The sequence below is a fragment of the Notolepis coatsorum genome, assembly GCF_963971535.1.
Source record: "Notolepis coatsorum genome assembly, chromosome: 12".
In the NCBI taxonomy this organism is placed as follows: Eukaryota; Metazoa; Chordata; class Actinopteri; order Aulopiformes; family Paralepididae; genus Notolepis; species Notolepis coatsorum.
Genome location: NC_140176.1, coordinates 66561713 through 66586553, shown reverse-complemented (window position 1 = coordinate 66586553; position 24841 = coordinate 66561713). Strand labels below are relative to the sequence as shown.

The 24841-nt window shown below is 44.4% G+C and overlaps 1 protein-coding gene across 1 annotated transcript in view; it reads left to right on the top strand.

Moving 5' to 3' along the window:
* Window positions 1-10742: 10742 nt before the first annotated feature.
* Window positions 10743-24841, top strand: part of drd3 (dopamine receptor D3) — a gene marked incomplete at its 3' end in the record, with an annotated part of 281359 nt that continues 267260 nt past the window's right edge. Inside the window, exon 1 of the mRNA XM_084325856.1 lies at window positions 10743-10862. The remainder of the gene's footprint in view (window positions 10863-24841) is intronic.

The following is a 24841-nucleotide window of genomic DNA, read 5'->3' as shown; positions in this document are numbered from 1 at the left end:
ACGTGAACACGGGCAGGCTTAGTGTGCCATTATCATATGGATGCCGTGGTTATGCACAGTTTGCACAAGTTGAATCACCGAGTGGTAGGATATCTGTTTACTTCATTGTGAGAAGTTTGATATCCCTTTTTATACAGTTCTTGACGTGGTATTTATTGATGTGTGATAAAGTTTCCTTCATTGTGTGAAGTGCTATTTATTGACAATCTATATCGTATGAAGTGCTATTTATTGACAATTGATATCGTATGAAGTGCTATTTATTGACAATTGATATTACTCTCCTTCATTGTGTGAAGTGTCACCAGGTTGCTGTGAATAAAACCCTGCCCGGTCAAGACTGATTGGGGTTCCTGAGCATGAGGTTGAAGTGGGCTTATAGTAATTTTGTCCACCCCTTTTTATGTAATAAATATTATGGTTAAATTAACCTACACTCTTGTGTCTTTCTTAAAGCTAGGAACTTAGCGGGTGTAACAGTAGTTTAAACTCACCTTCAAACGTTAACAGGTTGAAAAAAAACGCGATTCTCCAGCTCTGCAAAACGGATCTCTTCTTCTGTTCTTCTTCTTCTCCTAAATGTGGATACAGCGGCGCAGCATCCACTAACTCGCAACAGCGCCATATGGCCAAAATAATACACGGTTTTGTAAACAGGGAGTGGATGGTTGTTAAGGGAGTGGATGGTTGTTAAGAGGGGAGTGGATGGTTGTTAAGGGTAACTACTCCAGGGTCCCGCCGCAGCGGGCGGGGGCGGGGTCTGTGTTGCTGGCCCCGGTGCGGACGCCCGGGGTTCGACTCCCACTCAAGGCATGGTCGAAGTGTTTGGCAGGTACAGTGTTGTACCGGCTACATATATATATAGGTCAGTGGTGAAGATAGCAAAAGCAAAAGCCTCCCACAAAGCTAGTAACCTGCACCTTGTGTATACTGTTTACTTCTACTCTTACTCATAGTACTGTATATATTCAGATTCAAATTCTTTATTGCCTACATTTATTGTAACGTATAACATAACCAATGTAACATAACGGACCATACAGACCCTCATCTGCACCTTTGTTTATTTTTCTCATATTTCTATATTCAGATCAAATTGTATTTGTGAGGTTTTTGTCCGTTGCTCACCTACTCGCTCTGTTCCTTTATGCCTACTCGCTCTGTTCCTTTAGTTTTCTGTTAATCAATTGCATTCCCCTATTCACACGCTTCTTCCCGTAGACGCCGTTTGATTGGTGCTTCCCCAACCACACGCTTGTCAATCTCATCCCGCAGCTGTCACAGCTTGTCAATTAAGCATTCCTTTGATTATATATACCCCGTTTCCCCATTCAAGTTTTGTTGGATCGTTTTGATATATCATCAGCATTCGCCGTTCCTTCCTTGCCTGCTGTTTTTCCCTGTGCTTTGCCTCCCAGGATATTCAAGAAGTATTCCGCTTGGACAACCCGTTCCCCGTCGCGACGCGCTCGCCCTGTTTGATCCTGCTCTCTTTACGCACAGCGCCTTGGTGAGTTTTGCAAGACTGTCTTTGACCCTATTCGTTTTTCGTGTGTTTAAGACACTGAAGAATTCCTGCTTTTTGTCAGACTGTCACTCACCCGGTGTCAGCTTTTTGGATTGTTCATTGGGATAATATTTGCTTGAACATCGCTCACTGTGTGTATTCACACCGAAGATATTATCACTTGGATTATTATTGGGACTTCGCTCACTGTGTGTATTCACACCGAAGATACTGTCACTTGGATTATTATTGGGACTTCGCTCACAGTGTTTATTTGCACCGAAGATTCTATCACGTGGATTTGTGTTGGGACATTACTCACAGTGTGTATTTATACCGAAGATTCAGTCACTTGGATTACTCTGTTTTGGGACAAGTCACTTCTCCTGTCACCTGCTCTGTTCCCAACTGTACTCTGAGCTAACCCGCTCCCTCTCTCCCTCTCGGTCCCGTTTACCACCTCGGAGAGTTGCCGAGAGGAATCTGCAGAGCGGCTCTGACGTCACCGTCTGCTTCCCCAGACGAACCATCCCGGGAGAAGCTGCAGAGCAGCAACATTCATCTATGCTTGTATCCCAGCCTTTGTTTGTTCTCTACCAAGTTTATGCTGCTATTTAGTGAAATAAAACAAGCCCTTGTTTTTGGCAACTCTGAAACAACTCTCTTTGTGTCGTAGCGTTTGGGGTCGGTGTCAAACCATAACAGTATTGCCGATATTTATGTATTTCTACTATTACCCTGCCCATACCTGTACCTCCCCTCCCCCCTCCTTCATGCTGCTATGAAATTACGTCCGCATTTCCCTCAATCAGAATCAGAATCCGAAAGGTCTTTATTGCCAAGTAGTTTACACATACATGGAATTTTATTTGGTCGTTTGGTGCGACATTAACGGACAGACAATTACGGTAGAATAAAATAGAAAAATATAAATAGGAATTTAAACTAAATTAAATAGAAGCACAATAGAATATAATAGAATTATTCAAATAAAATAGGCCAGGGCTGTACAATTGTGCATGATGTGATCAAGTATATACACTAATTAGAATAAAAATAACAATACAGTGGGATGGAATATTTACCAGGGCTGTGCAATTGAGCAGTAATGTGCAAAAAGAATGAACAGTGAAGTATGAACAAGGGGATCAATAAAGGAATATCTTATCTCATCACCCGTAACAGGTGACAATATCAACGTCTGACCAATAGGTGGCAGCAGAGCTTCGGCGGAGTTTCATCCCAGGTCTGATTACATTTTGTGTTTCCTTTTTGCAACACAGTTCTTCATCGTTACTGCTGGAGTATCCTCGGGCCTGACCTTCACCACTAATTGTTCTTGGCATTCAAACCAGCATTACTCCGGACAGGTATGGATCCTGTGAGTGAGTAACCGCTCAGCAAGCAGCTGTCCACCACGGCCCAAGGCCTCTGTCTGCGTCTCCTCGTTCAGTGGAGGCAGCAACCCCACATCACCCCCAACCCCCCCACACCACCATCCCCCCAGCATCCTTCTACCTTTGATCTACCTGCCAGACAGCATTGATGCAGCAGCAGCAGCAGTATCACTGCTCTCTTTTAACAACTCCATGGGAGACAGAGGCCAGGATCCGGGTAGATGTCATTAATTAACATGAAATGTGTGCTGGTTGAGGCACTCAGGCTTTGTGGCAGTGCGAAGTCTGTGTAGTTGTAGAGAGCGCTCCCTAGCCCTGAGATGTTAAAAGTGTAAGAAATGATGACAGTTATTTTGCGGTGTAGTTTCTACCCCTTGTAAAAACTTGGTTCCTGAAGAAATTCATACAGTATTTTTTGTGGGGTTTCTTTTTTTATTTATTTTCATGTGCGCCTCTCATCCAGCCTGCCAGACATTCTTTTTTCCCCTCTCCTTTTCTCCCCATTTTAAATTTGTTCTCCCATCCCAATTTCGTATTATCCAATTCTACCATCCCCTGTCTCGAACGTTGTTAGACCATGCCTCCCACTGGTCGGCTGCAATGTGGACCAAGCCTTGCATCACGTGTCCCCTCCGGTACACGAGGAGGCAGCCTGTCGCATCTTTTCACCTGTACAGCGCGATCTCTCAGCGGCAAGGAGTAACACGTGGGAGGCTCACGCTGCCCCCGTTGCTTCCTGATTCTGCTGTACAGGCGCACCAACCGACCTGTAGGAGTCGCTGTCCACAACGTCCGATCCCCACCCACCTGCTTTCCCACCCCCTAATACTGCCAATTGTATTAGTATGAACGACCAGCCAAGCCGGAAGCAACGCCGAGAGCTGGGCTCGAACCCAGCATCTCCTGCGTCGGTCGCGAGCGCCTTGCCCACTGCGCCACTTAGCCGCCCCCCTGCCAGACATTCTTAAAGTATGAGAAATCACTGAGTGAGTGAGACAATAGCTCTACCAAACAACTAATTATACCGTATACGCTGCAAACTCCATTCATCTGCAACTACGACTGGATTTCCAACACAAGAACCGAAAGAAGGGTGGAATCAGATTCCATTGATCGGAATGGCTAAACAAACTTGTTTTCACGGAAACACCAACGGTGGATCAAATACTGTACACAGTTCCTTTACTGTTTTTTTTTATTTAAGCATTTATTAATTGGGAGCCTGTCTTGTCTGTGTGTGTTTCAGTGTTTGCCCTGTTTTTATTCAATTAACTCTATAATGTTACGCGTTATTTTGTTACATTGATCATCATTCGTTGTTCTGTGGACCCTGGGTGGGAAAGGCCTAGCCATCGCAGTGTAGGAGGTGTAGTGGTTACGTCATTGTTGTTTCCGGCCGGTCCACCTCGCTTGAAATTGCAATGTATTTCCAATGGACACATTTCTAAATCGTCTCGTTTAAAACAAATAAAACATGAATATTGGCATGGTGTACCTTTTCTGTGTGTATTCATCCACAATCTATAGCTCAACATGAAACTATTTGCAATTAATCGTAAAATAATTACATATCATTTTATTTCAACAAAAAATGCTTAAACAATAATGTTAGTGATAGAAGGGAACTCATTTTGTGCAAAAATGGAAAGCTTGCCAATGTTCATGAGGAAGAATTATTACAATAGCTGAGAATACATTTTCCCAATGATAAAGTGGACCGCGCGGGAAACTAAAGTGACGTCAGACTACACCTCCCTACGTCGAGGCTTTGACTTCTGTTGAAATGTAGGGCTCTGTGACTGTCTTCTTACACGATTCTCCACACCTCATGCACAAGACAGACATTTAGTCAGACAGATGATGTGCTGGAGAAAATGAATGGGTCAAATATGGGTCAAATATAAATATGGACAGTTTTATATGAGTTTTTAACACAAAATGACTTGCTAGAAGAGTGTGATCAAGTTCAAGTTCAAGTTCAAGTTCCTTTTATTGACACACGGCCAGGCCGGTGGATGTATCGTTTTAGGAATTTAGGCGGGGAATGACCAGTGGAGGAGGCTATTTATCAGCTGCTGGCAGTTACCGTGCATTGAAGACATTACATCACCCCCCCCCCCCCCCCCCCCCAGGACTACACAGGACTACACAAGCATTTTTAGTATAGAAATGTGTCAACAGACTAAAGCAGGGAACCACAATATTTTGCATACGAATTATGCAGAATGTAATATCATAACTGTCTATTATTTTTCTTGCAATTGAGCCAATTTTCCTTAGGTAGCCTACGGTTTTGAGGTGTGTGTTCAACAGAATGTAAACACATTCACAAAAAGTATGGGTTACTGAATGTTGAACTGCACTGTTATAATCACTAAGCCAGACCTTACCTGTGTCCCTGTATCACTTGTCTCTGCTGCCCTTTGACTAAAAAACGTCCCTATGTCCATTTTCCTTTTTTTTGGGCATATTTCAGTTATAGTCACAGTAAAAGTCACCTAGTAAAAGTGAGATAATTGACTATATCAAAACATGCTAGGGCTGTACCGAATAGTTCGAAACTTCGTTCATAATGTTGACATTCGAATTCTAAATCAACATAACTGTAATTATAAAAAAAAAAAAAAAAAAAAAAACATTTAAATTTTTACATTTTGCCATACCAAAACGACGACCCTGGCGGGGGCTCTTGGGGGAGGGGGGTGGCTTTCGGATATACCCATAATATTTGGAAAAGGTGAAGTAGATCCGCATTCACCTGTTGTAAATGGAGATAGAAGAGTATTTGTGATACAAAGTTGTTTATAAGGCACAGCCTCCTCGTTTGATGGCAGGCGTATTCTACATCCAAGTCCGGTTGCCTATTCATTTTGGGTATCGAGAGTGGATTGGATCAAAAGTTGAATGTGTTGTTTTATGGTATCTGGTTCCTATGAATCCTATCATTCTTGGGTGTTATATTAACGCTTGTTAAAAACACACGTGGTTTGGTGTGTCGAGCATCGTTATACATTGTGACTTTATTAATGCCGGACATGTCTGTGTAGGAATAATAATGGGATAGCGGAATGGAAGGTTGGCGTGAATCTATGAGCTCTCACATGCAGACGCGCACTGGTCGCACGCATCATGTCGCACGCGGTGATTTGTTTTCGTTTTTTTAAATCCCGAATAAAAAATGCTTTCTCACTCGTTTACACTAATACGACGATAATGTTTTAGCCATGTTGTCACTCTAATTTCTGTGAGCGAAGAAGTTACACCCGGCAGCAGCACGGAGCACTTAAATAACCCGCTCTCATCGTCAATTGACTCTTGGGTCTCTGGGTCACATTCGAAGACACCTGCCGCCTCCACGCGTGCCGGTCTGCTCTCAGATGGAAACCAAATCACAAGTGAAGAAGGTGAGCTTCTGACTTCCACGGAACCGCAGGAATGAGAAATCAACGGAGTGAGTAGTGCATGATTTCTGTGTGTGTATATTCGTAAAGTATCAGTTGCTTTCTCTGTGCGCGCAAAGAGATCAGCGCTCCTTTCGCCTCTGCTCCGCTTGCAGTGGATATACTGTATAGAGACCTGTACATATACTGTACATAAACTGTAGCCTACTGTCACCGGACAACTTCTACCTCTCTGTGGATGATGTATTCCGCGATGGCGATTTATGTATTCTGTAAAGTATGTCAGCACCATAATCATTTAAGATGGAAGTTGAATGTAATTCAATATGATCCCCACATATATTATGCCTTAAACCGTCGTGCAGAAAGCCAGTATCATAAACATGCTCAATAATAGGTTATATTGTTATTTTAGCTTATTTTGTTATTTTATGCATCCGTTGCTTTCTTTGTCCTTGACTGTACTTGTATGTGCTGAGCTTTCTATTTAAAGTGTCCATTACGGAACTCAATAAACAAATCAATCAATCAATCAATCAATCAATCAATCAATCAATCAATCAATCAATCAATCAATCAATCAATCAATTAATCAATTAAGTTCCAAATGTGTGGATTCATGCCAGGTTTGTCAGAAAGCCTTCACTTAATCTCAATGCTGCACAGAAGATTAATATTCATCCAGGCATGCAAATAGATGATGATTAAATGATAATAATGTAACATGTTCAAGAATCCTCAAGGGCATTCAAGTGCCTGTGTGTGTGTGTGTGTGTGTGTGTGTGTGTGTGTGTGTGTGTGCATGTTTTAAGGTTTGAGAATATACCCTATATAAGTTTGTGCAACACATATTTGTGCGTGCGTGTCCATGTGTGTATGTATGTGGCATGTGACATCCTCAGAGTTGTGCTGTGTGCTGTGTGTGTGTGTGTGCGCGTGCATGCATGTCTGTGTGCGTGCGTGTGCATGTGTTGTATGCATATGACTGCATCCTCAGACAGAGTTTGAATGTCTGTGAATACTCATCACAGATTGTGCATCATACATTAACATATTCACATTGCACTCCCATTGAGAGACCTGGAGGTGGTTGATTTCAGAGGGCAGTTGGTGTGTGCCAGTCTTCTCCATGAGCACACTGACTGAATCACTCTCTTTGACCTCCAGACACACTCTCACTCTCTCACTCTCTCTATCTCTCTCTCTGGTGGTGGTGGTGGTGGTGGTAGTAAGGGTGGTGGTGGTAGTGATGGTTGTGAGGGTGGTGGTGGTGGTTGTGAGGGTGGTGGTGGTGGTTGTGAGGGTGGTGGTGGTGGTGGTGGTTGTGAGGGTGGTGGTGGTAGTGGTGGTTGTGAGGGTGGTGGTTGTGAGGGTAGTGGTGGTGGTTGTGAGGGTGGTGGTGGTGGTGGTTGTGAGGGTGGTGGTGGTAGTGATGGTTGTGAGGGTGGTGGTGGTGGTTGTGAGGGTGGTGGTGGTGGTTGTGAGGGTGGTGGTTGTGAGGGTGGTGGTGGTGGTGGTTGTGAGGGTGGTGGTGGTAGTGGTGGTTGTGAGGGTGGTGGTGGTGGTTGTGAGGGTGGTGGTGGTGGTGGTGGTTGTGAGGGTGGTGGTGGTGGTGGTTGTGAGGGTGGTGGTGGTGGTTGTGAGGGTGGTGTTGGTGGTGGTGGTTGTTGTGAGGGTGGTGGTGGTGGTTCTTGTGAGGGTGGTGGTGGTGGTGGTGGTTGTTGTGAGGGTGGTGGTGGTGGTGGTTGTGAGGGTGGTGGTGGTGGTTGTGAGGGTGGTGGTGGTGGTGGTGGTGGTGGTTGTGAGGGTGGTGGTGGTGGTGGTGGTTGTGAGGGTGGTGGTGGTGGTGGTGGTTGTAACTTGTGAGGGTGGTGGTGGTTGTTGTTGTTGTTGTGAGGGTGGTGGTGGTGGTTGTGAGGGTGGTGGTGGTTGTGAGGGTGATGGTTGTGAGGGTGGTGGTGGTGGTTGTGAGGGTGGTGGTGATGGTGGTTGTGAGGGTGGTGGTGGTAGTGGTGGTTGTGAGGGTGGTGGTAGTGAGGGTGGTGGTGGTAGTGATGGTTGTGAGGGTGGTGGTTGTGAGGGTGGTGGTGGTGGTTGTGAGGGTGGTGGTGGTGGTGGTGGTTGTGAGGGTGGTGGTGGTAGTGGTGGTTGTGAGGGTGGTGGTGGTGGTTGTGAGGGTGGTGGTGGTGGTTGTGAGGGTGGTGGTGGTGGTGGTTGTGAGGGTGGTGGTGGTGGTGGTGATGGTTGTGAGGGTGGTGGTGGTGGTTGTGAGGGTGGTGGTGGTGGTTGTGAGGGTGGTGGTTGTGAGGGTGGTGGTGGTGGTGGTTGTGAGGGTGGTGGTGGTGGTTGTGAGGGTGGTGATGGTGGTGGTGGTTGTGAGGGTGGTGGTGGTGGTGGTTGTGAGGGTGGTGGTGGTGGTTCTTGTGAGGGTGGTGGTGGTGGTGGTGGTGGTTGTGAGGGTGGTGGTGGTGGTGGTTGTTGTGAGGGTGGTGGTGGTGGTTCTTGTGAGGGTGGTGGTGGTGGTGGTGGTTGTTGTGAGGGTGGTGGTGGTGGTGGTTGTGAGGGTGGTGGTGGTGGTTGTGAGGGTGGTGGTGGTGGTGGTGGTGGTTGTGAGGGTGGTGGTGGTGGTGGTTGTGAGGGTGGTGGTGGTGGTGGTGGTTGTAACTTGTGAGGGTGGTGGTGGTTGTTGTTGTTGTTGTGAGGGTGGTGGTGGTGGTGGTGGTTGTGAGGGTGGTGGTGGTTGTGAGGGTGATGGTTGTGAGGGTGGTGGTGGTGGTTGTGAGGGTGGTGGTGGTGGTTGTGAGGGTGGTGGTGGTAGTGGTGGTTGTGAGGGTGGTGGTAGTGAGGGTGGTGGTGGTAGTGATGGTTGTGAGGGTGGTGGTTGTGAGGGTGGTGGTAGTGGTGGTGGTTGTGAGGGTGGTGGTAGTGGTGGTGGTTGTGAGGGTGGGGGTAGTGGTGAGTGGTAAATAGACTGCATTTATCCAAAACATTTTTACAACTTATGCCTCACATTCACCCATTCACTCAGCCATTCACACACAGACCATCCAAGGTGCTAACCTGCTCATCGGGAGCGTGTCTTTAAGTGTCTTGCTCAAAGACACTTCGACACGCTGCCAATAGGAGCCGAAATCCGATCCAGGAACCTTTACCAGATGACCGCTCTGCCTCCTGAGCCACTGAGCCAACTTTATAGCTTTTGGTAATTGTGGGAATAGATGGCGGGCCGAATGCGTGAACTTGATTGATCTGCGTCGATAGAGGACACAATTCTTTGTGTGTGATATCTAGTTATCAAGTAAAAAAACATTTAGTTGGGAGCTGATTTGTGTTCATTGTTTTTTGCAATCTCACATTTAAATAAAATGTTTGCTCATGCATATCTTTGGACACATCTAGCTGATGAACCAATAAGAACTCGCATACAGGGATTAAGGACCCCCAATTTTTTTTTTATACAACAGATGTATGTTTATTTTGCAGCAATTCTTTGTCGTTGCCGCCATCTTTAGTGTTACATCCTCTCACACTCCAGTTCTCAGGCTGCAGCTGGTTTGAAAGCGAAAGTAAACAAGCTTCTCTGCTGGCTGTGTAAGGGTTCCCCCGGTCCTGCGGGACCGGACGGCAACCCTTCTCCCGGTTCGACTGGTCCAGGTGTCGGACCGTCTCAACTCCCCTTCCATACACCCCTTCATAATACAACATTGCCAACCGGTGGGCTGATCCAGATGTGGCAGATCTGTTACTGATTAATATTATTTACTGCCATTTATGTTTGTTGTGTTCATTGTCTGTGTTGTCATTGTTGTTTCCACTTTGTTAGACTTGTGTTCCCCTGTCTGTGTTTTGTAAATATGTTTTAGTCTTGTTGTTCAATTGTTATTGTTTTTCCCAGTGTGCTCTGTGTTCTGTTGTTTCTGTCTACCACACCTGTGTCCTGTTTGTAATTACCAGTGATGGGCAGTAGCTAGCTACAAGTAGCGACGCTACATAGCTTAACTACAATTCTCAGTAGCGCGATGGTAGCGTCGCTACTTTTTAACCAGGGTAGCGGTCTCTGTAGCGGAGCTATTTATAGAACGAAGTAGTGACGTAGCGACGAGGAAACGCTACACGCTACTGTCGGGAGAAACAGTCTAGAGTACTATAAAGATTTGTGAGGAGAAACAAAAACTCCCCGTAAAAAACCCACTATGATTGGTTGGTTGGTTTAGATATGAGTATGACGACTCACGATTGGGTATGGTAGGCCAAAACATTACGGGTAGGCCAATCAGAGGCAGGATAGGGCGGGACTACAACCCGCAAATCAGGAAGTGAAAATCAAAACACAGACGTACTGAATGAATTAATGCAATTTAACGGATTACATGAACCAGTCCGCGCGAAATGGCAGAGGGGTTCGATGGCATTGATGAAGATGATGATGTCAATAACAACAATGCCTCTCCATGGCCCTATCTGGGACACATTTATGAGTTTGACTGAAAAAACGGCTAAAACATATGCTGCTCTCAACTGCCCACACGGCCAGCACTAACTTGAGAACACATTCAGGTGAGCTGATGAAAATCAACTGTTCCCAAACAGCACACAAGTCAGTACACTTTTTGTCAACAGCTTTAACTAACAGATAGCTGCTATCATGATGATGTTTCACTGTAGGCAGAAAATGAACAATATTATGGGGGTGGAGAAAAGAAAAAAAGAGGGAAAAGCAGTGGTTCTCAACCTGTGGGACAGGACCCCCAGGGGGGGTCCCCACATGATTTTGGGGCCATGGAATGTTTTGTGAGTTACATATTTAAATACATTTGGTCATTTAGCTGACACTTTCATTCAAAGCAACTTACAAATTGTGTACAAGTCAGCAGGAGTGGTACATATCTAGCAGCCAAGGATAAGTAGTATTGTTTGTCAGTGTCAAGCTTGAGTGTTATACTCTGAGTACATACTGTAGTAGTATAGACATATTAGCATTGTTGGTAGTAGTATATGGTAGCATAATACTAGTAAAATGAAGTAAAACAGTTACAATTCAGATATTGAAGAAGTGTGTTTTTGGTTGATAAAGTGGGCAGGTTTCAGAAGATGCAGAGTTTAGTGATAAATCATACATAAAGATAGAATAGAAAAGAAAAAGACCATTACTGCATCAAAAGTAATCAACAACCTATACTATAAAAACTGATAAAACCAAATGGTCTCTTTCTTTTCTTTTGTAGAGGCTGCACCCAGCTAAACTTGCCTTCCTGGATTTTGTACATAATACAAGTTCATGTTAAAAGGATGACACAAAAAGCCAGACCGAGGGCTTGTTTCAGTTTTATAATAAACAATCAAACTGAGATTTTTTTTGCCTGCCTATTTGTTTGGTGGAAACTTGATCATGAAGTAAAAAAAAAAAAAAAAAAAAAAGTAGTGCCGATGTAACTAGCTATTTTTGCCATGTTCTTGTAGTGTAGCTTGATACATTTCTCTGGGGATAGCTTCCATTGTAGTTGAGCTATATTTAATCGAGAGTAACTTGTAGTAGGGGTGGACGGTATAAACGGTATACGGTATAAACGGTATGAATTTGCTCTACGGTATGGATTTTGACTATACCGTGTAACCGGTAGTGCAGCTCTAAAATAGCAATGACGTCATGTAACCACAGCGCGACTATTTCACTCGCATTTGCCCCTAAAAATAGATAGAATTAGTCATAGATAATAGATATGTGCGAACTGGAAAAAGTTATTTAGGAGGCTTCGCGCAGTGGGCGTGCCAGCCCCTACCGCACGCATGTAAACACGGGTCTAGTAGTCTAGTGGGACGGGACACGGGAGCTGTCGGGAGGACGGCGGCGTCTCCCTGAGCTAACGTTAGCTTAGCTACCGTTACAAAATGACCCAGTCAACTATTCACTTTTAGTTTAATACATGATGAGGCATTGTCTAACCGAACGGTATCTAGTCGGCCAGCTACCGATAGCTCCTGACATCAACAAACGCTCCACAAAGTCTAGTAGACGTGTGTGCTACCTGTTAGCGCACGTTAACGCAAGTTAGTTCACCGTTCAAAACGAAATGTCCCATTGAACTAAATAATTCACTGAGGCGTTGTATTAACATTATATATCCGGCTAACAGTAGCTACAGATGGCTCCTGATATCAATGTCTTATAACACTGATTCGATGCATATTCGAGCTGAGGGCTTGCTAACGTTATACCAATACAATAGGGTCCAGGTGCAGCGCCGGAGAATCCTGGCCGTAGCTCTGCTCGAGGCTACTCGAGTATAGGTCCAGGTGCAGCTCCGGAGAATCCTGGCCGTAGCTGGAGGCTACTAGAGTACACACAGACAGTGGAGCTTGTTGCGTGGTGGCGATGTCTCGCAGATAATACAAGTACAAGTCTAATTATATAATATATATATTTTATTAAAAAAATATATATATATATATATATATATATAAAATAAAATTTTTTTTTATCAAAAACGATGATACCGTGATATATACCGTTACCGTCTATGCTTCAAATTATACCGTGATATAAATTTTAGACCATACCGTCCACCCCTAACTTGTAGTGTAGCTTGCCCATCACTGGTAATTACCCTCTGTCTCTAATTAGTGTTTGTATATTAGGTGTTGTGGGCCAGCAGACACTTGCTGGTTCATTGTTTAATTGTTACCGTTGTTGTCAGTCGTGTTTGTTGTTTTAAGTAAAAACCTTATTATTCATAACTACGCCGTCTCCTGTATCCTGTATACCTCTCCGTTCTACACTGCAAACTGAGTTCCACCACATCATGCCAGCAAAGCGGCACCACCGTAACAGGCTGTGGCTCCAGGGGAGTTGAATAGGTCTGGATCTGCTAGTTTATTTTCTATCTTTTGGCACTTTTTTGGTGGACAAACCACCACACATGTGCACCGTGACTCGTGACTGGAGACTAGCTCTGCTAGCACACATAGCCTACTGTGTACAGATGGTTTCAAAATGTATTTTAAATTAGAAAGCAAACAAAATAAAAGAGAAAAATAAATCTCAATTTGGTCAGTATTGTCATTTGGACAAGCAAAGCCATTACTTTAAGTTGCAGGCAAGAAAGACAAGTCTGTCCACTGTCTGGTTTTAAAACTGCCCTGTTGCAGGTCAAAAAAAAAAAAAAAAAAAAAAAAAAAATATATATATATATATATATATATATATATATATATATATATATATATATATATATATATATATAAAATAAAAGAATTCGATACCTTTTTTTTCCCGATATTTTTTTCTTTTTGATATCGATTATTAAAATATATCGTGATAATTAACGTTATCATTTTATCGCCCAGCCCTAGACGAACATCTTAGGTTAGGGATGGGGTTACACTCTCACCCGGTACAATTGTAAACCAATTGCTCCTACAGTAAACACTCCCCCCCAATAGGACATATTCCCCAGTATGACACAATCAACACCCAATTAATGAACCCCCAACCAAGGGGGAGGGGGTATTCACAGTGGGAAAGATTATTAAAGATGGAGTGCTGCATGCATGTGTCGAATTGTTGTAAAGAGCCCAGAAAAATAATAAAATTGAGAGACAAGTTGGGTGAAATTTATTAACTGTTCATTGCAGTGGGCTAATTTAGATGGCCCAGAAAGTGAAATTGGCTGTTAACATATCATTTTGAAGAGAACAGCCCAATTCCAGATGTGCCAGCTAATACAGTCTACCACAGAGAATGCTACATGCAATTTGCTAATGTAAGGAAGTCAAAGTCAACTTTATTGTCAGTTTTCCATTTGTGCAAGACATACAGAAGATTTTATATAAAAAAAAAGATCTAGACGATATAAAACACAAAAGTAACATATAGGACACAATATACAACACACAATATACAGGACTGCAAGATATGTACAATATAAACAGTAGCTAAAATTTAATTAATTAATTAAATAAATAAAAAGCTAGCAAGAGGAAGAAACATCTTTAAAGTTTTGGTTCTGCAATCAATATGGGTGTAAGAGATGTGTATTAATCCTGTAACATGGGCACAGCATCTATGAGTCAGATAGAGGTCAGATCTAGCCTGGAATAGAGAACAGAATGTTGATTTTGTGATGTGTAACAGTAGTACAGTGCAGGGGTGTCCAGGGCCCAGACAGAGTAGTGAGCTGTGTGAGAGTGGTACCCGGACAGCTTCTGTGAGAGGATGACCATCCTCATCCCCCATGTTCAAAAGTTGAGCTCTGCAGATTAGCCTGGCCTCACTTCTATCCAGAACAATATATAAGGGGACTCACTGCACATTGTTTATTCACTGTGCTGTTTACCAGGGGTGCAGTCGTAATATCAGAACTGCCTGGACGCCTGAATACTTTGGGCAGCCGAAGAGTGTTTCCGTGTCTCTGATTCGCCAGGTCATTTCTGGTCATGTGACATGTATGCCCAATCGTGGGACCACAAGTTTCTACACTGGTTAAGCTTAGGCGCTCGTTCGAAGTTGGTTAAACACTTTGGGTGCCAGAAGACGTTTTTAGGCGTCCTTCCCCGCCATGCTCAAGGTGCCGAAGACGCCGTAACTCGTCTTTGATATCAATATTTCAAAAATCTGTGATCTGATTCATATTTCCCATCCGCTGGCCTGAGACCCACCAACAAGCCCCACTGAACCCTCTAGCGGTTCAAGAGCGCCATCTGGTGGCCGATCGGCGCAATCGCCTAACAGGATGTTACATGGACGATGTGCTATTCACCTATATTACTTCCGGGCACTCTGTATTTGTCCCGGCATTCTAGCTCGTCACAATACATAGCGATCCGTTGCAAAATAACTCGATAAACAACATGATTTGGACGTATAAATACTATTATACAAGCTGGAAATGGTTCATCAGGATAAACATCCCATAATCGAAAACGGTCTACACCACGCTGATCGTCCAACAGCGCGAGGAAGATACGGTAAGATTCAGCGTTATTTTTGAACGTGTTCCATATAAACTGTTATGATGAACATATGACCCACACTAGATGAATGATATAACGCTGCCCACGGAATTATAAACGATCCCCCGCCCATCCGGTCATCATCAGATCATACGTAGATCATTCTAGAAGTACGTCCAATTGACATTTTTTATATCGCCCCGATTGCCATCAAACTGTATTTCATCATCAATATAATGCATTTGGGGCTATAGATCACGTTCTGGAGAAAGCTGCAGAAAGAGATGAAAACATACTTATACATTAGACCATACTTTACTATGAATATGTGAATGAAAAAGTTTAACGTTGCTACACAATGAACAATACATATAGGACTTTGAATGGGCCCTAATAATGGCAATGTAGCAATAGAATTAAAAAAGTTATAGCCCTGCAAAGAAGGGGAATTTCTCCATAGACAAATAGAGCCGGCAACCTATGGTTGATAATGAATTTAGGCTTAGGCAATCAAAGTGTTAATAAGTATGCAGTATCATAACTACATCTTTGATGTTTATAGCAAACCAACCCGTTCGTAAATCCGTCAATATTTCAGCGAGTTATGAGTATTTTTGTCTGTGCAGCTCACTCACTCTCACTCAAGGCTGACCCTCCCAAGATGGCGGCGGTTCAGTGACGCTGGTGACTCCGCCTTAAGCTATCTAGTGTTCTATATATATCTATGCCTGTGCCAGCCACAGGACGCGCGCTGATTCGCGGAAAGTACGGAAGTATCTCGAAGTACGTCTGCGCTGATTGGCGGAAAGTACGGATGTTTCTCGAAGGCAGCCACAAACCTGCGCTGTTTTAAGTGAGCGTACCGCCATCTGCTGGGATGGTGTCCGCATTGATATTATAGACCACCGCAACACTTCCGGTATTTGCTTAGAGTTTGGAAACAGGGCTGGTTTTGATTGATTGATTGATTGAAAACTTTATTAACAGATTGCAGAATGGGTACAATACAGTACAGCTCAATACATACAATTGTTAAGGGGATGCAGACCAGAGAAAGACTTTCGTCTTGTTTACATCAGGGTCCCCCATTTTCAATTCATCATAACATACAGGACATACAGATAGACAATACTGCTACATCTAGACATTTATGACATACCAGATTTGCAAATACAGTACTGTTTCTGTGATACAAAAATAGTCTAGAAAAGAGAGTATATACATTTGACGTAGAAACTGTACATTGGAGGAGGTTGGGTGGGGGGGGGGGTTGGGTGGGGCGACTGTACATTAGAGGTGGTTGGGTGGGTGGGGTGGGGGGTTGGGTAGGAGGGGTTTCTGGGGGAAACTGTACAACTGTACAAGCAAAACTGTACATTGTTTGGTGCTCAGGAGGAGCACTCATTCAAGGGTACTACGACTATGCTTGCACCTCATGGTACCAAAGGTGAATTGAAGGACACTACCCTATCACTGGACCTAACCCTAACCCCCAAGAGTAGGCCTCAAACTGGGCATGCCCTCTCACACACACACACCCCCTAACCCCCAAGAGTAGGCATCAAACTGGGCATGCCATCTCACACACACACCCCCTACCCAACCCCCCCCCCCCCCCCACCTCCAATGTACAGTCCCCCCCACCCAACCCCGCCCCACCTACCCAACCTCCTCCAATGTACAGTTTCTACGTCAAATGTATATACTCTCTTTTCTGGACACTTTTTGTATCACAAACAGTACTGTATTTGCAAATCTGGTATGTCATAAATGTATAGATGTAGCAGTACTGTCTATCTGTATGTCGTGTGTGTCATGTTATGATGAATTGAAAATGGGGGACCCTGATGTAAACAAGACGAAAGTCTTTCTCTGGTCTGCATCCCCTTAACAATTGTATGTATTGAGCTGTACTGTACTGTACCCATTCTGCAATCTGTTAATACAATTTTCAATCAATCAATCAGTCTATCGCCCTGCTCTAAAGATAAACTCTAAGCATAACCGACTTCAAAAGAGGGCCTAAGCATAACCAGTTCGAAACAAGGCGGACGTTAACACTTTAACTGCCGAAAACGCCGGAACTCGTCATTCCCCGCCATGCTCAAGTTGCCGAGGATGCCGTAACTCGTCTTTGATATCAATATTTCAAAAATCTGTGATCGAAATCATATTTCCCCTCCGCAGCCTTGACACACAGTGCTGATCTCCTCTCAACCCTCTAGCGGTTCAAGAGCGCCATCTGGTGGCCGATCGGCAGATCGAAACCGGATGTCAACCTTTGAACCGGCAGGACTCACTCCATATGGGGTCCGGGCACTCGCTAATGTTAGAGAGACTCTGTCTTCACACAGTGAACATCGATCGGTGGAAATAACTCGAAAAAACAACATGATTTGGACGTATATACTATTATACAACCTGGAAATAGATCGGGCATTTCAACATCCCATAATTGAAAACTGTCTACTCCACGCTGATCGCCCAACGGCCCGAGGAGACTGGGGTGAGTTTTAGCGTGTAGTATTACCGTGTTCGATATAAACTGCTATGATGAACATATGACCCACATTAGATGAATGGTATAACGTTGCCCACGGAATTATAAACGCCCCCTCGCCCATCCGGTCAACATCAGATGACGTGTAGTAAATTCTAGAAGTACGTCCAGTTGAAATTTTTGATCTCGCACAGATTCCTACCAAACTGTATTTGATCATCAATAAAATGCATTTGGGGCTATAAATCACGTTCTGGAGAAAGCTGCAGAAAGAGATGAAAACATACTTATACTTTAGACCATATTTTAGTATGAATATGTGAATGAAAAAGTTTAACGTTGCTACACCATGAACAATACATATAGGACATTGAATGGGCCCTAATAATGGCAATCTAGCAATAGAATTTAAAAAGTTATAGCCCTGCAAAGAAGGGGAACTTCTCCATGTTAAATAGAGCTGGCAAGGGATGGTATATCATGAATTTAACCATGGCAATCAAAGTGTTAAGGTTAGAGTTTGTCTTAGAGCATGGCGATAGAACGCCTGCCCTGATTCCGACGGTTAAGCTTAGGCACTCTTTCGAAGTTGGTTAAGGTTAGAGTTTGTCTTAGAGCATGGCGATAGAACGCCAGGTAGTTTGCAGGCTGTTAGACCCGGAAATAGGCGCAGAACTTGCTGTCCCACGATTGGCGCACATGTCACATGACCTGGCCAATCAGAGCGCAAAACTCGAACGCGGAAGCACTCTTCGGCTGCCCAAAGTATTCACGCTGCCTGGACGCGTGAATATTAAAGGCAACCAACTTGTGTTCAGATTTTCTCTGATTGGCTACGACCCCCGCCCCCTTTTGCCGCGCGCGGCAGCCGTCCCTGCAAGCGGCAGAGATCCCAAATTAAATGAATGGCGCGCGGAGCATAATGTATAATGTTATTTCGCGGAGCATAATGTATAATGTTATTTCGCGTTTGTAATGTCATAACATCAGTGGAGGCTGCTGACTGATTAACTACAGTATAATGTTATTTCGCGGAGCATAATGTATAATGTTATTTCGTGTTTGTAATGTCATAACATTAGTGGAGGCTGCTGACTGATTAACTACAGTATAATGTTATTTCGCAGAGCATAATGTATAATGTTATTTCGCGTTTGTAATGTCATAACATTAGTGGAGGCTGCTGATTGATTAACTACAGTATAATGTTATTTCGCGGAGCATAATGTATAATGTTATTTCGCATTTGTAATGTCATAACATCAGTGGAGGCTGCTGACTGATTAACTACAGTATAATGTTATTTCGAGCATAATGTATAATGTTATTTCGCGTTTGTAACTTCATAACATCAGTGGAGGCTGCTGCTGACTGATTAACGATAGGTTATGACTATAACCAAGTTCTGTCAATAGTGGTGACGCTCGGCATCACTCATGCACTATCCCTGCATGTGCACGCGCACTGAATAAAATTCCACAATGTACCTTTATCCCAGTATTCGTCTGGGATAAAGTGGTAGGCACGGCGGAGGGAGCTCGACGTCGTGGAAGCCTTCTGACTCCACCGGCAAGGACGGGAGGCGGAAAATGGGGTTGGAGAACGGATCTCTCCTCTGCCATCTCTCTGCACGTTGAGGTCATCAGCTGCAGGGCCTTCCCGAATAATCCAGCATCAGAGAGGCTGGCCGTCAGAAGAGGGGTTCTCTTCTTCTCCGGCACTCGAGCCTGCTCCAGCCAAAGGTGGCGCTGGGTCAGGGTGGCCAGGGCGCGCGTCTTCCCCGAGGCTATGGCCTGCACCTGGGTAAGATGCAGGACAGCTCCTACCGCCTGGGTGATCTGATCGCATTTTACCTCGGTCAGATCCATGCCGCCCGTCATTATCCCCGATACAAATCTAGCCAGGTGGGCGATGTTAGAAGCCGCAGCCAGCGATTGTGTACCAGCGATAAATGACTGGTCACCCCAATATGCCAATCGCCTAGCCGATCTTCCATGGAGAACCGGCTTGCATAATGGTTCCCACACCACATCCGGACAGAGGAGAGCGGCCATCGGCCTATCAAGCCGTGGCACGCCCTCTCTCATACCTTTGACCAACCCCGACACCCGCGTAACTGGTACGTAGGCGGGGGTAAGTCCCATGATGTGAGACACCGCCTGACCCTGACGAACATAGGCCCCCATTGAGGGGAAAAATGGGTAGACAACGTCCACCCCTCTCACCGGGCGACGCTGCCAGAGATGACCTATGAGATCATCGGGGGCAGGAGCAGGCAATGGCTGCGGCAGCGGCACGCCGTTTGCAGCGGCAGCTACCGCCATGAGCTCGGGAAACAAAGCCAGCAGTTCCCCCTGCTGACTTTCCTCCACCAAACCCGCATCCCTCACATGCAGCAGGCTTCGACCCATTGAGGAGCCACAGTCTGATGTGGCTGATAGCAGGGCATCCTGCTGAAGAGGCCGAGGTGGTTCCTCGACATCCTCGAACAAGGCGCCCCAAGGAGACATTTCTCCCCCCTCCGGTGTTTCCTGGATAGGAGGGATACTCGCCTCCACAGGACCTTCAAACAAGAATCCGTCCGACTCTTCCATGATATCCTCAGTTTCCATCGGACAAGCAGAGCCCGACGCATCCTCGCTGGTCTCCAGCAATTCCCCAAACCCAGGCCGTTCGCGCCTGCATGCCACCATCTTGCGACGTGAACGGGCAGACGCGAAAAGCTTGCGTCGCAAATCCTCCGGAACCAAAAGAACCGTCCGTTCAACAGCGGACGATTCCCTGGAACCAGAGGAACCAGAGTCGAGATCATGCCATCGCCGGAGCGACGGCACCGACGTCTCGGCTCCTCGGAGAGGCAAACTATCCATCGGCTGCCTCCTGGGCTGGGTCGGCAACCACGAAAGTGGCAGCAGCCCCGCACCAGAACGCACGACGGAGGCGGGAATGGAGAACCGCTGGTGAAGAGTGGGTCTACTCTCCGAAGTAGACATTATGACTTAGCTTTTTCCTTTGAACAGTTATGAGAGAAGAAAAAACTAAGCACAATGTAAACACGTCACAACTCTTTTCAACTAACAACACGTCAAGGGGGATCTACCGAAGGCACTTCCTTGTGGTGAAAGCGAGAAGGAGGAGAGCAGGTGACCACACACCTGCTTATGAAGGTAAGCTAATGAGGGGTGTGGTCAGACGAATACTGGGATAAAGGTACATTGTGGAATTTTATTCAGTGCGCATGCACATGCGAGGATAGTGCATGAGTGATGCAGAGCGGATCCACTATGAAACAGAACTACAGTATAATGTTATTTCGCAGAGCATAATGTATAATGTTATTTCGCGTTTGTAACGTCATAAACCAACTACCAGATTCACTCGTCACTGTACATCAGTGGAGGCTGCTTAGACACATAGCCATAATTTAAGATATAGTTTATGCATTCGCAAATATGAGAGCTCTGTCATTGAAGTGGGTGGTGGCACCCTGATGTAAAAAATTCTACAACTCTCTGCCGCGCGGCAGCTCTGTCATTGAAGTGGGTGGTGGCACCCTGATGTAAACAATTCTACAACTCCCTGCCGCGCGGCAGCGCGGTCACGTGGCCGTGTGGCCAATCAGAGAAACGCTGAACGAAAGGCTGAACACAAGTTGGTTGCGTTTAATATTCACGCTGCATAGACGCCACGTGCACGCGCGCGCACGTGCACGCGCATACATGTTCCCTCGCGTGTGCACAGATCAGCTCAAGCAAACCCCCCACAGGGCTTGTATTTTGGTCTTGCACTTCTCTTTCTTTGTTATGCTATGCAAAGACTAGGTGATAAGTGCCGGGTACTTGGCGCACGGCGCGACAGTAGAGTGAAAGTTGTGAACGCATTTTTGTGCGCGTGCACATCCGTGCGCGCACTTCTGCTCAGCGAACTGCTAGGACGGCGTGGTACAGAGTGGTACCACCACTGCATCACTGCTGTTTACCATGGCCTCTCATTCAATCATGATATAATATTTATTTGGAAAGGACCTGTATAAGTGTACTACGTAGTTGCCACTCTGATGGTTCTGGATATGGAGCAGGGCCAGAGTCACCTCAAGAGCTCAATCTTTGAGTTTGCAAGATTACGATAGACCCCTCAGGTCTATAGATTAGATTAGATTAGATTAGATTAGATTAGATTAGATTAGATTAGATTAGATTAGATTAGATTAGATTAGGCCTAGAAGATATCTGTATTGTGGTCCAGGGTTGAACATCTGGGGAAACAGAAAAACAATCAATACATTTTGGAGCATTGCTACTACAATAGATGATGTAACACCCAAAAATTATGTGAAAAACAACTATTATTAGCATTGGGTTCGTTAGTTCCACCGCTGTCTAGAAGTCTCAGCAGCAGTCAGATTACAGATACCTTTTATTTTCATTTATTTTTCAAAACAGATAATTGATAACAGTAATAATAATAATGACAAGATAATAATAAATAATAATTTACGTATTTTTTTTATCAAGTTTCTTTTATTTTCAATTACATTTTGACAACACAACATCAACATCAACAATAACAACAGTAATAATAATAATGACAAGATAATAATAAATAATAAATACAGACCAAAACTTAACTAATAAATACAAAATACAAGATACCAAGTAGAAAATAAAAACACAGCAAACAACACAATAGACATTAGACAATAGACATCCTCCCCCAAGACCGCCGGATCCCTCAGGACCAACACCCCACCCCAACTCCGCCACTACATCACGCTCTTGACCACCTCGGCCACAGCGGTCCACAAATCAATACCTGCTTGTCCCACTCCAACCACACAAGCAGTCGATATCTCCAAATAAATAACATCCAGCAATGTCAGGGACCAGTTAATTACCGTAAGATTCTCAGGTTCTTTCCATCTCATAGCGATAAGCTTTTTGGCTGCTGTAACGCCTGCCAGAATAATAATTTTCTGTTGTATGGATGTTGGTAGCGAAGATATATCGTTTAGAAGTAATGTTGCTGCCGTGAGTGGAATCGATATGTTACAGATGCCCGAGAGTCTAGCTGCTATAGATTTCCAGAAATGGGCCACTGGTGGGCAATCCCAGACCATATGCATATACGTGCCGGTGGCTCTTAGAGAGCATAAAGTGCACCGGGAGTCGGCCACCAGTCCCATAGCAAACAGTTTCCTAGGTGTGAGATACTTCCTATGAATATAATTTAAATTAATTTGTTGGTGATTAGGGTTGCGGGAGGCTAATATAGCATTTGTCCAAACGCCGTCCCAGTCAAACTCGGGGTCTAACTCTGGGATGTTCCCTCGCCAGACCGTATCTAATGTTAATTTTTTTATGTGGATTTGATTAAACATAACAATCTGAAACAAACCCTCTTGTGGTTGTCCTGTCACCGATAAGCCCGACAAAAGGGTGTGGGTGCAACGCCTGAGCCCACAGTACACCGTGGGCCCTGAGCGCTGACCTTAGTTGTAGGTAAAGGAAGAATGATTCGCCAGGTATATCATAAAACTCTTTTAGGTCCTGAAACGCTAAGGTCATTTACTTCTGTGAGATTATGGACAGAAACACAATTTTATTGGGGGCAAAGCCATTCAAAAGAAATTGAAAGTAATCCGATCACATCTCTGAGTTGGTGTAATCCAATGGATTACATTACTGATCACAGTTTTTAGCAAGTAATCAGTAATCTGCAACAGATTACATTTTTAAACTAGCGAGTCGATTAGGTACCATGCAGTGAAAAGCAGCATAAGAGAATACTTCATAATGTTTCATGCAATTAAAAAGTAAATATATATTTAGTACACATGATTTATTTATTTTAAATAACAGTGACTTTTCCTTTTTGATAAGAAAGTCTAGTGCTGGTTGAGCATATGCATACAGTACTTTATGTTTGTTTGCACTAAGTTAATACTTTGACAAATGTTGCCTATATTTTTCAGTCAGTTTGGTCTTTGTGTGCCAAACATTATTAAAGGTAAACCTTTTTTTTACCAAATAAATTAGAAGCATGTTTAAATCAGCAATGCCTCCCCTCTCTCTCCTAGCTCTAACCGTCACTGTCAAAATAATGTGCCTGATGTCAAACTGCCTCATTCCTTCAGTTTTTGCATGACTACAGTACGTCCTTGAGAATAACTGAAAAGTTGGATTATTTTTAGGCTATATATCTTATGCTGATGTATGGTATTTTTTGAGTGTTACATTTAAAAAAATTTAAAACAACATATACCGAACCGAACCGAAAACCGTGACACCAAAACCATGATACGAACCGAACCGTAGATTTTGTGAACCGTTCCACCCCTAGTAGACAAGCCAACCCTGCGTTAGGCTTACATTTTAGCCCTTTACTTCTTCATCCCAGACACCTACTATGTTACCATCATCATCATCATCATTCTCATAGTCACTTACTGTAAGTGGGTCCAGTCGGAGAGCTGACCGAAATGGACCGTATTCGCATGGTGGCCATTTTGCTCTCATGTCATGCTTAACCCTTTTCCCGCCAATCACGTCGTACGACGGGTTTCAAGTTCATGCGAATTCTGCCAATAACGTCGTACAGCGTGTTTCAAGTTCATATTTCATATTTTTGTCATGGAATTCATATTTCACCCACGGAGCCTTGTCATATGCTGCGGGAGCCATCACAACTCTGCAACGCTTCAATACTGCCACCTGGTGGCTGATCTGCGAGTTGCAACCGGAAGTGGATCTCTTGTGATACCGGTGCGTCTCCCTATTCCGTCCGGCCACTTGTTTATCATCCCTGGACTCAAGACACACACCGTGGATATGGATATTTGCCATAACTCAATAATCCACATGATTTGGGCGTATATTAGTATTATACAAACCGGAACTGGGATCTGTTTGCTCCACTCTCATCGCCCATCGCTACGAGGAAGCTGCCGTGAGTTTCAGCGTTTTTCTTTATAATTTTCTATACAAACTGCTCTGATCTATATATCACCCATACTACATAAATCATTTAACGTCGGCCACGGAATTATAAACGACCCCCCCCCCCCTCCGTTCACCCGCGGATGATCAGT